At 44.3% G+C, this 13,111-nt stretch overlaps 1 protein-coding gene across 7 annotated transcripts in view; it reads left to right on the top strand.

The window, feature by feature from the left end:
• The window catches only part of HDAC8 (histone deacetylase 8), an 841,291-nt gene that overhangs the window by 742,952 nt on the left and 85,228 nt on the right, over positions 1–13,111 (top strand). The window lies entirely within an intron of this gene.

Consider the following 13,111-nt stretch of genomic DNA (forward strand, 5'->3'; position numbering starts at 1 on the left):
CATCCTATTCCTCGTTTAACAGTCTTTTACCAACATGTGTGGACTGCAACCTGCTTTTCAGTCATTGTGAACGTTTGTCCCAAGTCTAGTGCTTGGCACTCAAATTATAGGCCTTTTTAGTTTATTTTAGACATTTTGGCCCACATTACAATGGCGGTCGGTCGGACCTCTGTCTGCCATCATATCTGGCACGTGACTGTCCGTCAATGGTTCGGCGGTCCCACCTGCCCTATTAGGATAAGACCACTATGCAGGTGGTCATAAAGTGCTTTTTTCTACTGCGGCTTGTGCTGTGGCCCATGAAAAGCACCGTAGCACAAGCTGCAGTAGAAAAAGGCACTTTGTGCATATCCATTCTCCGTGTGCCAGGCACCATGCGGTCCGTCCCGCTGTCGCAAGAATGGCTGATGAGGACCATTTGTTCCTGTGAAGACAGAAATTGCAGGCTCTATTTGCCAATGGAGCCATAGAGACAGTGCCAGCGTCAGAAGTAGGACATGGTTTATATTCCTGCTGCTTTCTGGTGCCGAAGAAGGACGGAGACCTCTGCCCTATATTGGATCTCCGCCCTCACAATGCCTTCCTGAGGAAAGACAAATGCAAGATGCTATCCTTGGTCCAGGTCTTGTCTGCCACCAACCCCAGAGACTGAATGTTGGTGCAGGACCTGCAGAATGCGTATTTCCACATTCCTGTCCTGCAGGCTCAGAGGCACTATCTGAGGTTCACCGTGCTGTGCTCCCTTTTAGCCTTACCAGGACCCTTGTGTGTTCATGAAATTGACGGCAGTGGTTGCAGCTAACCTTCGGAGGTCAGAGATTCAAGTCTTTTCTACCTCGATGACTGGCTGATGAAGGTGGGCTTGCCCTATGCAGTTGTCAACCACCTCCAAACTACGTTGAACCTCTTAACATATTTTGGGCTCACTATCACCATGTCAAACTCACACCAACTCCTTCACAGATGCTCCCCTTCAATGGAGCCATTCTGGGTATGGTGCATTTTTGCAGTTATGCCCCAGGGTACAGAGTGCAGAACAACTGGACCATGATACTGATTCTTCAACCTCTGTCCTGGATCTAAGTGAGGATGACCCTGAGGCATCTGGGACTAATGGCCTCCTGCATCCTGCTGGTCAGGCACGTCAGGTGGCATATGCTGGCTCAGCAATGGTATCTGAAATCCCAGTGGGCACAGCACTAGGGGGATCTCTCCGAGCTAGTCCAGATTTCGGAGGAGACTGTGAAAGATCTGCAGTGGTGAATTGGGTCAGTGGCACACCTCTCTAACTTCACCAACAGAGTTAACAGTGATAACAGATTCATTTCTTCTGTGTTGGGGCGGCCACCTGGCTGAGGTGGAGATCAGCGGCTTGTGGTTACCGGCAGAAGCCCAGCTTCTCATCAACCTGTTGGAGCTGCAGCCATCCATTTGACATTCAAAAGAAGGCTGGTTCTGGTGTTCACAGACAAAACCACCGCCATGAGGTATTGCAACAAGCAGGGTGGGGTCGTGGACCCTGTGCTAGGAGGCCTTGCACCTCTGGGTGTGGCTGGAACACCAAGGAATCTTCCTGATGGTGTAACATCTTGCGAGATCTTTGAACTCAAGGGCAGACAGACATAGCCATTGACACCTTGTAGGCCAAGAATAGCGGTTACGTCCAGAGGTGGCGCAAGGCCTTTTCTGCAAATGAGGAGAACCTTGGCTCAATATATTTCCCTCTGCCGAGGACGCTAAGTGTCAGCACTTATAGGCAATGGAGTTACCAAAGCAGATCTTGCTCAAAGACGCGTTTCATTTAGAGTGGAAATTCGGACTCCTATACTTCTTCCCTCAGATACCTCTCCTGCCCTGAGGTCTGCGGAAGATCAGGACTGACTGGGCTCAAGTCAACTTTGTGGCTAAGGATTGAGCATGGAGACATTTGTATCCAGAACTCCTGGGCATGAGCATTTGTTCTCCCATCAGGTTGCCACTCCAGCATGACCTTTTGTTACAGCAGCTGGGCAGGGTCCTGCACCCCAACCTGCACACACTACACCTCCATGCTTGGAGATTGAGTGGTGGAAGTTGAGCACCTTTGGCCTTCCTCCTGATGTCGTAGATGTAATTCTGGCAGTCAGGCATCCCTCAACTATGTCTGTATATGCATGTCGTTGGAACAGGTTTGTGACCTGGTGCTCTACCAAGGATGTAGTCCCACTCCATGCCAAGCTGTTTGAGGTTTTATTGTTTGTTTTGTCTGTAGCCCAGTAAGGCCTTACTTTGCGCATTGTTTAAGGGTACCTTTTGCTAATTTCAGGCTTTTTCCGTTTGCTGGACCAGCCCTCTTTGTTTAAGTTGTGAAAATGTGCCTTTTTAGGGGCACACTGGTGCAGGGTTCACCCTTATCTTTGTCCCCAGGTCCTTAGACTAACAAAGAAGAGATTGGCACTGAAGCTGGAATTTAAGTAACAAGTTTATTAATCACTCATGAGTGCGACTACACCAATACAGCACCCTCAAGTGCTGCAGGAGGCATTACATTGAAGTCACAGACCATGGTGCTTTTATACACCCTTTGTTGCAGAGTGAGCATGTAGTTACAAATAGAAGGTACAAGCATACACAGGAATAACTACCGACAAACATGGGCAGATGGATATCACTTAGTCAGCAAAGTGGGAGAGTGAACAGTACTGCTTACATCAGTAGGAAATGGTAGACAGTTACATTTTTAGCCAGGTGCATTCTAGCAGCTACAGGCCTTTTCCCAGCACGTCTTGCTTTGGCTCAGTACAGAAGGAGTTAACTAAAGCTGATGACTCAAGAAGAATAGAGAAGCAAGCAACAGTGAAGACAAAAGAATCACAAGGCTACCAAAATGAATGCTGCTAATAAGATGGCTTCAGCTCATGCTAACAGCAATTATTTTCAGTTTGCACAAAGTCACCAGTTGTGATGTGGTTTCTTAAAGGGTTACAGTAGTTGTTTTTACCTCCTCAATTTATCATAATGCAATGGGACTCGAATTTAGTTTTGACCTTTCTTATATGTTCTCCATTTGAACCTATGCACCTCTGTCCTCTCAGGTTACTCACCCTCAAAGCAGTCTTCCTTGCCACCATAACATTGGTACAGAGGTTGAGTGAGCTGTATGCTCTGTCAGCTAACCCTCCTTACAGTTTTTTCTACCCAGACAAGCTGGTTCTTCGGACTTGTTCCTAAGTTTTGACAAGGGTGGGTACTCCTTTTCACATTAGACAGACTATCACCCTTCCAGCATTCTTTGGTCCACCTCATCCCACTAAGGAAAAGCAGAGATTACATCAGCTGGGTCCAAAAAGGGCTCTCACCTTCTACATCAATTGTACCAAAGACCACCAAGTGGACAATCAACTCTTTGTTGGATATACTGGATCTAAGAAAGGCAAGGCAGTGCAGAAAAGGACCTTTTCATGCTGGGTCGCGCTCAGCATTAAGATCTGCTATGCTGTGGCTAAAAAGCAGACTCCAGAAGGCTTGCTCGTTATTCCGCCAGTACTGCTACAACTACATTGGCATGTGGAGTGCCTGTGCTGGACATTTTCCAGGTGGCTACATTGGTATCTCTACATACATTCACAAACCACCATTGTCTGGACAGTCAGCACCATTGAGATGTAAATTTTGCTGGCTCGGTCCTGTAAGAGTTTTTGGCTTGAGCCAGTTCACATTCCCACGAGCTAGGGTGTATTGCTGGGGTATGTATTCTAAGGTGAGGATTTTTTGGTTAGAAGACTCTCTCAAAAGAACAATTTATTTACCTCCGGTAAAGCTTTTTCTGGTAGAGACTCTTTCTAACCGCAGAGTCCTCACTGACCCTCACATCCTGTGAACCAGACTCTGTCACCTAAAAAGATCCTAATCTAGGCATCTGCACACTGATCACAACCAGTTTGATTTTTGGCTTCGCATATGCGGGTGCGGAAGGGTGCAGAAAGCAACTGATGTCAGCATGCATGGGTGGCACTTATATAGCCTGGCTTAAGTCACATCCGGCACGGACGACACCAACGCAGAGTCGCAGGTGCCATCTCTCGGGTGCAGGAGTACTGCTTCAAAGTTTTCTGGATGCAGTCTGATGTCTAGGGATTCTCTATCAGAAAGAGTATTACCGAAGGTGAGTAACTAGTTCTTCATGTATTTAGCACAATCATAAACAGAAGTATACAATGAGCAAAAGCATGACCCTCTTGCAGGGACTTCTCTTGCAATCATTTCTAACTGTTATTTCTAAAAACATCAACAGATCCTTATGCTTCTGTTGGCCACTATGTGCCTAAGAAAAAACACATCATTAAATAGAAAGGAAAAGAGTTTTGACCTTGCCAGAATTATTGCTTTGGCTTTGGTAAGAGCATCTTTTCCCATGGATTTCATGCCATCAACATTGCTTCTTCTATAACACCACTGTCCGTAAGAGTAGCCTGAGAGACTCCCAGTGAGCCAAGAAAGAGGCCTTCAGGGATTTTCCCATTTGATATCAACCTTTGAATCTCCATAGCCTGGCTGTCCTGCAGGGGTACTCCTGGCAATCTCTGTAATTCCCTGAAAGCTCTACTATTTACCCCAAACACAGAAGTAGTGCTACAGGACCACATTTTGGAGTTTTCCCAGTCGCTTTTTAGGTCACAGCCTACCAAACAGCGCAGCTGTGTGGTATGGAAAAGACAGCTTGGGGAGTTTAATAAAGTTGACCTGGGAATGCATTCTGCCCATTGCTTGTCATTGGCTTTGTGGTTTGTAACTCACATTTTCTGGCTTTCCATTTGCTGACTTTATTTGCTTTAGACTGTACAGCTCAAGTTCGTACCTCTCCATGCCAAAGCAGCGTTTACAGTATTCTTCCATGAACTCATTTTCTGTATAAAGCAGACCTGTTCTTCTCTCAAAATGTTTGCTGGGCATTCGTCGACCGGGGTCAAATGTCATTCTGTGTCTTCGAGAGAGCCTGGTGCTTATTTTGCTTTCGGCTCACTACAAAGTGAGAGTGTTTACAGGAAAGAGGAATGCAGTGTACTTTCCCCATGGAGCCTGCTTGTGCCCTTTTTAAAAAAAATGCATATTAGACATCCCCATTTGAAAAGGTATCTTGATCTTCAGCTGCACCAAACATTTGCCTTTCATTCCAGGGGCATGAAGTTCACTATTGACATTATCAGGGTGGGTGGAAGCATGAACGTTTATAAAATCATGTTTGAAAACGATAACCCCCCCCCCCCCCCCCCCTTCCCCCCCCCCCCAAAAAAAACTTGGACTGATTTTGTTTGAGGTACTAGTTACTTGCATTCGTTCACGTTGATTAACTTGTAAATAAATGCTTTCCCTTATTCAGCAGGGGGCTGCATGCAAAGTTCAGGAGGGCGCTTGTGGACCATACTAATTTAGTCTGCTGTACTAGTACTACTAAGAGGAAACAATTCTGCATGAGAATGAAGTAAATTTGGGGAATTATTGCCGAGATTTTTCATATTTAACACGTTTCATGCAACATTACTCCTCTTTGGTGAGTCCATTTAATTGGTGAAACTGCTATTTTAGGAGCCAAGTACCAAACCGCATTCCAGTATCAGCGTCATGATTTGAATGGTGCAGTGACACAGGGCTTGAAAGGTTTCGGAAACCCGAGCACTGATTATTGCTATGTGTTACTACTAAACAAGCAGTCACAAGTGCAGTTACCTTGCAGGCACTAGGGTCATCATTTGAAGTGTGCAGCAGGTGCAGTGGCACAGCAGCCCAAAGATCTAAGAAACAGACTCAACACTGATTATTGCTATAGAATACTACTACACTAGCAGTCACAAGTACAGTTACCTTTCAGGCACTAAGGTAATGATTTATGAGACACACTGAACATGGCATTTTGCTATATTGTACTACTAATCAAGGAGTCACAAGTGCAATTACCTTGCAGGAACTAGAGCCGTGATTTGAATGGTGAAGCAGGTGCAGTGGCTCAGGGGCCAAAAGGTGCAGCTGGTGTTGTGGCACGGGGGCCAAAAGCTCTAGGAAACACACTGAACACTGATTGTTGCTATATTTCACTACTAAACAAGCAGTCAAATTCAATTACCTTGCAGGCACTAGAGCCAGAATTTGAAAGATGCAGCAGGTGCAGAGTCACAGGGGCCAAAAGGTCTAGCAAACCCACAAAACCCCGATTATTGCTATATTGAGCTACTAAACAAGCAGTCACAAGTGCAGTTACATTGCAGGCACTAGGTTAATGATTTGAATGACGCACAGGAGTCAAAAGGTATAGGATACCCACTGAACACCGATTATTGCTATTTCCGTTATTTCACATCTTTATTATAGTCATCTGCAGCATGTACAAAAAACATTGACAAAGACTTTGCAAAGGTGAAACCTATTGCCTTTGCCAATGCTTGTTTTTATTATGGTATTTAATACGATCTTGAAATATATACCTTCATGATGAGCACTGTACTAAAACTACTCTGACATTTGATTTTACTAAATTGTTGTCCATGTAGAGTAGCAACCCAGCACATCAAAAGGGTTCACATAACTGTATTGCCCTAGTTCACTATTAGCATTTTCAAAGTGGATGGAAGCATGAATGCTTTAAAATTCTAGTTTGAAAACTATTCCTTCAAAAACAAAAAATACTTGCACTGATTTAGTCTGATGGTCTGATGTAGTATTACCAAGAAGAAACCGTTCTGCAAGTGAATAAAATTTATTTTTGAAGATGCTTTTTCATATTTTACACGTTTGTGGCAGAATATCTTTAAAAATGAAGGTGGCCAGAAGGTTAACTGTGCAGTACACAATAGTTACTTGCTTTCTTTCACACTGATTAACTTGTAAATAAATGCTTGCCCGTTTTGAACAGGGCGCCACATGCAAAGGTCAGGAGTGCGCTTGCGGCCCCCAGACTATAGCTCCACAGGGCCGTTATAGTATAGATTACACAGCAGGGTTAGCTTCAGTGCAGCCTAGCTGCAAGTAAACAGAAAACGCAGTAAGCACTGGCTTTGTCATAAAGATTTTTTTCTTTACATTCAGTCATTTGCAACATGGCTAAAAACATTGGCAAAGCCAAAAGATCTTGCATAGGCAAGACCTATTGGCTTAGCCAGTGCTTGTTTGAACTTGGCCCTTTCAGTCCTTTCATCAGTTCTAGTCACAGGTGTACTGACCAGGCTATCAACAAAATATGTGAAACTGACAGTGAGGCACTCAGGGGCCAACGTCACAGCAGCAATGTGCATCTGTGGGGCAGTATAACATGAAACACAAGGTACAAGTAAACAGGTTTGAGGAACGTCTACAAGACGTTACCATATTCACCATGTAGGTTTAAGAGAGACATCAAACACACAAAAGGTGATGGGAGGATGCTTGCAAAAAGCCTAACCTCTGGCAATTGCTCTGGGTAGCATTCCAACGCATCATTCATTTGCACACCATGCCACCTCAGATTAGACCTAGCCATGTGCAAATCAGTATTGACCCCCACTCCATTAAGAACAGTCCAGCCCGAACAGCCAGGCCAGGCCCTCTCCGAACCTGTACATAAGCAACCCAAGACCGGAAACGCCTTGACGGGGGCTCCTCAGTCGAGTGCACCTTGGTTCCAGTGAAGGGAAACAAATGATTAAAAGTAAAAATTATAATTAAACCAACCTTTTCTTTAAAATCTAATTGCAATTAGTGATGGCTGTCTATTTGGAAGAGTTGGAATGGGCTGCTGTACTTCCCAAGCTGCGCAGCATAACAGGAATTGGAATTTAAATATGTCTACTGAATGAACACTTGTGCGGGAGCTTTACTGATCCAATGTTCAAGACTTAAAACGAAGCAAGCTTTATAGGTCAGGTCAAGAACAGAGCAACATTGGAACTGAATATTGTTGTGACATATCATTAAATATTCTTTTCTCCTTTGTAAAGCTGTGATTTTCTGATTAATGTAGCTTACTTTTTGCCCAAGGGTCTGTGTGGGGTGCTTACCTACATGGGTAGCATGTTATACCGTGTAGGGTGTGTGGTTGGGAGGATGTTGTCTTTGTTTGATCCTATTTTGGAAGTGTTTCCATGTTGTGTGCAATTTACCACCGAGAAGTGGTTATCATGTTTGGGATGCATTACTTTGTGGTGTGATGGAGGAAGACGTGTGAGAGACAGTTTCGTAGTTTATGGTTTTCAATAAGCTGATAGCTTTGAACAGCTCTGCAGGTATGGTGTGGCATGACATTTCTTATGTTCATGGTCCACTAAGCTGGTTACCATACTGTGGTGTCCATTGTGAGATTTTTAGTGTAAGGTCTATGGCCAAGAACAAGAATAGGTTGGAGGGAGAGAAGGTGATGAGTTCTGCTGGGAAGTATTTTGTTACTATCACTGTTAGAACTGGGGGTCTCTAGCTGGCAGAGGTAGATACCTTTGACCAAATAGGGACCCTTGCTTCTAGTCAGGGTAAGGAGGTACAGTCTTAAAATAACCCCTGCTCACCCCCTTGGTAGCTTGGCATGAGCAGGCAGGGTTATCTCAGAGGCAGTGTGTAAAGCATGTGTGAACACGTACAGTAACCCAGTGACAACACTACAGATGTACACCACACAAGTTGTAATATAAAAATAAGTATTTTTATATAGACTTAACACAAACGACAAAAATCCACAATACTGTACTTTAAAAATGGTAGAAATAGCTTAATTCTCTCAAGATGGTAAATGTGACACTTTGAGTTCAATGTACCTTAGGATGCGTAACACTATACAACGAAAATGTTGCAGGGAAGGTGATGCGTTGGTTCCTTATTCGCAAGAACGGTGATGCGTTGTGTCCCTACTAATGCGTAGGGGATGCGTTGGTTCTTCTCTGCGAGGGGAGGAGATGCCTGCGATGCGAGGCGCTTCGGCAACGATGCGACAACTGCAGCGGTGACGCGCTTTCCAAGCGGTTGTGGCTGCGACACGCTACTCCGATGATGCGGTGGCATCTGGTGCGACGTCGATCCTCTTCTCCTGCGAGGCGCTTTCGCGTTGTGAAGCGACAGCGGCAGTTCGGTGCCACGTTTCTTTCTCGTGTGTCGCGCATCCAGCTCCTTGCGACACGCAGTCCCTCAGAAAGCCCAACACAACTGCAGGCACTTCCAAAGAACTCTTGGGGAGCTGGTGGGTGAAGTCTGGTGTCCCTGAGACTTCAGCAGGAGGCAAGCACTTTCTCAAGCCCTTGGAGATCCTTCACAAGTTGATGAAAAGTACACACAAAGTTCCTCTCTCCTTTCTTTGGAAGTCAGGCAACCACTGCAGGCCAATACCCCAAGAATCACTTCAGCTTAGGGATAGTCTCTCCTCACTCTCTCTGGTCCCTCTCCTCAGCAAAGGTTACTTCTTGTTTCCCAAAAGTGATCTAAAATTCTTGGGTCTGGGTCCCTATATTTATACTAATTTTCCTTTTGTTCTCTGAAGGCAGAGAGGCCTTTGCCTAGTCCAAACCAGTTCTGGTCAGTCCTGGGGCACTCTGTTTACATGACTCCTTCTTTCCTTTCACAGTGCAGGGCGGGGACATCAGACGTACCACAGGAGGTGGAGCCAGCATTGTGGATGGAAGGCACAGCCTTATTCAGGTCCCAGGTGCAACTCTTCCCACCCATCTACATGCAGATCTCTCTATTCAGCCCTGTGCTGACTCACCCTGTCTCCTGGAATCCCCCAGCCCCTGTCACTCAAACTCCAGACCAGGAATACACAACCTAGCAGAGGCAGGCGTGGATGGTTAGACAAGAAAATACCTACTTTCTAAAAGTGGTATTTTCAAACACAGAATGTTAAAACCGACCTCACTAAAAGATGTATTTTATCATTCTGAGTTCAGGCATAGTAAACTCGAATTTCTACCTAGTTCCCGGAGTCAGTTAGGATTATAAGAAGTAATAATCAAACTGCCCATTCTGGCCTATGGGGAACAGATAGCCTTGCAATAGTGAAAAACGAAAATGGCTGTAATTCACTATTAGGACATGCCACACACATCAGGGCTTGTCCTACCTTTTCCCTACAATGCACCCTGCCCTTGGGCCTACCATAGGGGTGACTTATATGCAGAAAAGGGAAGGTTTAGGGACTGGCAAGTGGGTGCTCTTGCCCAGTCAGCATGGCAGTACCAGGCTCTGCAATGGCAGACCCAAGACACACTTTTACAGGCTGCTTCTGTGGGTGGCACAACCAGTGCTGCAAGCCCACCAGCAGCATTTGGTTTACAAGCCCTGGGCACACTCAGTGCACTGTTTTAGGGTCTGACAAGTAAACCAAACCAACCAATCATGGAATCACTAATCAATACATCAATTTACCATAGGGAGCACTTGCACTGTGGCACTGAATAGCAGTGGCACAGTGCCCAAAGCATCTAACACCAGCCAAAACACATGAGGCAACAGAAAACAAATGGAAGGGAGACCAACGCCAAGGTGCCAGGTCTAACAATCACTCACATATCCGATTGTCATTGTGAAATGTCAAGAAGCGGTCGTAGTATGTAGTGATTTGGGACCCTCAGTGGTGAAGTAAATTAAACTACTCACTTGGCCAGTGGTATGTGGTATATCTCTTTAGTTATTATATACTTGTTAAGTTGATGATGGGTGGTTTATTGCTGTTGACTGGTTCAGTACTGTATGATGGACATGACCCATAGGAGACTGCCTTATGTGAGTGTAAGAGAGGCAAGTGGTATACGGCCGTTCTTATGCACCGTTTTGAACTATGATTGACTGCCTGACAGCCAAGTGTTATGATATTAGTGTTGGCTGGTTCATTCGAATACTATGGAGCATGAAAGTGAATGAGCTAAGATGAGATGATGCACAGGGTGGACAGATAAGTCTTGACAAGTGACGTTTCAAAGAAGAAGCAAAAACGAGAGAGACCGCCCCCATTTCAAGAGGCCCAGAGTGGCATTCTAAGAGGAGATACTACTCCAGGTTATTCGAAGTATCCTGGTGCCCCACCTCGCACCCACCCCACCACTGGCCTATTAACAGCCCCGCACACATTTGCAACTTGCTGCATGCTTATAATGCATGGTGGGCAATATTCCAAGACACTATAATACTGAACTACAATTACTGGGATCATTGCCAGTCCAGCTTTGAATCTGTATTGTCCATTTTACTCAGTGCAGTGTTGTGGGTGAAGGCCCTTATCTCATTATGGGCCTTACAATGCATTCGGTAAAAGTGGTCACCATTTCGGCACCGACTATACCGAATGTATTGGTTTTTTGTGACCGACATATGTTCAACAATGTTGGTTTGTAAAATTCGAATTCGTAAGGAGTCGCAGTTTGAACTACCTCATTAATATGCATGAGGTAGGCCCTAAATTGCGACCCTCTACAAATCGCTGCCACCACAGGGATGGTGGCTCGTTGGGGTCTGCAGACAACCATGTCTGTGATTGCTATCACATAAAGCAATATTATTTGTATTTTAACGCAGCTTGTTTTCCTCAAAGGAAATAAGATACGTAAAGAAAAATAAAAGTTACTAAAACATTTTTATGAGTAAGCAGTGGTCCCAGGGAACACTGCTTACTCTTTAAAGTCCCTATGGGACCCCTTCCTGTTTGCAGGTGGGTTACCACCTCCTTTGAGGTGTCAGTAACCTATCAGTGATTTGCAACCGCAGTTGTGGTCATCGGTGCATACCATATGGAATCGCAAATCAGAAGGGATGTCTTAAACATACCCCAATCAATTGGCGAATCAGTATGTAGTCGCAAACCTATTTTTTGATTCAGTAACAAGTTACTAAATCACAATTTACACATACCCAAATGCTATTTTGCTGTCGCAAAGGGCCTTATTTTGCAATTTGGAGTCTTTGCAACCACAAAATAGCTTTCAGCATGCAGCCCTTTATCCTGTTTAAGCCATGCCTCCCATGAGTTGTTCAATTTTATTGTTGCATGTCGGCTACATATCCAAGTGATGTAATTCCTTCATGCAGCCGAAACATAAAGTTAAGTTCCAATTGGAGCTTGATTTTATGTGTGGGACATGGGATATATCAATGACCCTTTACTCTTTTGCATTAGGTAAACACTATATCATCGTATCGTAGAATGTTAGAATCTTATCCTTTATTTCTTTTAATTACAAAATGTTCTCATGAGTATTGAAACATCAGCTGACAATTTATGATCCATAAACAAAGTGAAAATAATCAGTGCATCAGTACGATGTACATGAGGAGCATCCCTGTGAATGGTAGTACCAAACTCTTCCTTGGATAGAACCTGGGTCTACACTAATGGCAGACATCTGATGCCCCGCTGTTGAGCACATTTCAAGCTGAAAGGCATATGCATAATGGTGCACTGTTTGCATTAACCTGTTTTGGCTTTCTGAATTAATAGAGCTAAAAAAAAGATTTTTAGAATGATTGGGTTATGTATAATACGTTGCCACTGTGGAGCTTGAAACAATCAAAGAATGATCAATGATAAATGAATAAAAAATAATGTAGCATTTAAAATGAAGGGATCACGGCATATCACATTTACCCTTTAAAATGGTTGTTGATCTGTTTCTCCTTGGAAATTCTGTACATACCACATGTAAAGGTGTGCTCTATTGGCCTCTCTTTCAGATATCATTTTTGGGTACAGCACACAAGATTTTTGCAGGTTGCAAAATATGGGCCTTATTAGAGTTTGGCTGATGGGATACGTCATGAGTATCCCAACCGCCATTTTACTTGTGCGATAGGCTATTATGCACTTGTAATAGGGTGGCTGGGCCATCTGCCATGTGTTTGTGACAGAGTATTTCCTTTGCCAAACTCAAAATAAGAGCCTGTGTCTTTACACTCTTTGTTTCAAAGAGAAGGGGCAATGGTGATCACGTACCATTGGGGCCAAGGCAATAAACAGAGATAAGTCAATATATCAGTACAGTTCCCTATTTGCCCATTAGGCACGCTTTCTGTTTATCTACTGTGACACACAGACATTTCTAGCACCACTTGCTGTTTTTTCTTTTTTTAAATGACTGATTATTCAGAAATCAAGCCACTACTTGGACTTAATTAGTCCATTCCATAAATTAGT

Source organism: Triturus cristatus, chromosome 10, assembly GCF_964204655.1.
Source record: "Triturus cristatus chromosome 10, aTriCri1.1, whole genome shotgun sequence".
NCBI classification, from domain to species: domain Eukaryota; kingdom Metazoa; phylum Chordata; class Amphibia; order Caudata; family Salamandridae; genus Triturus; species Triturus cristatus.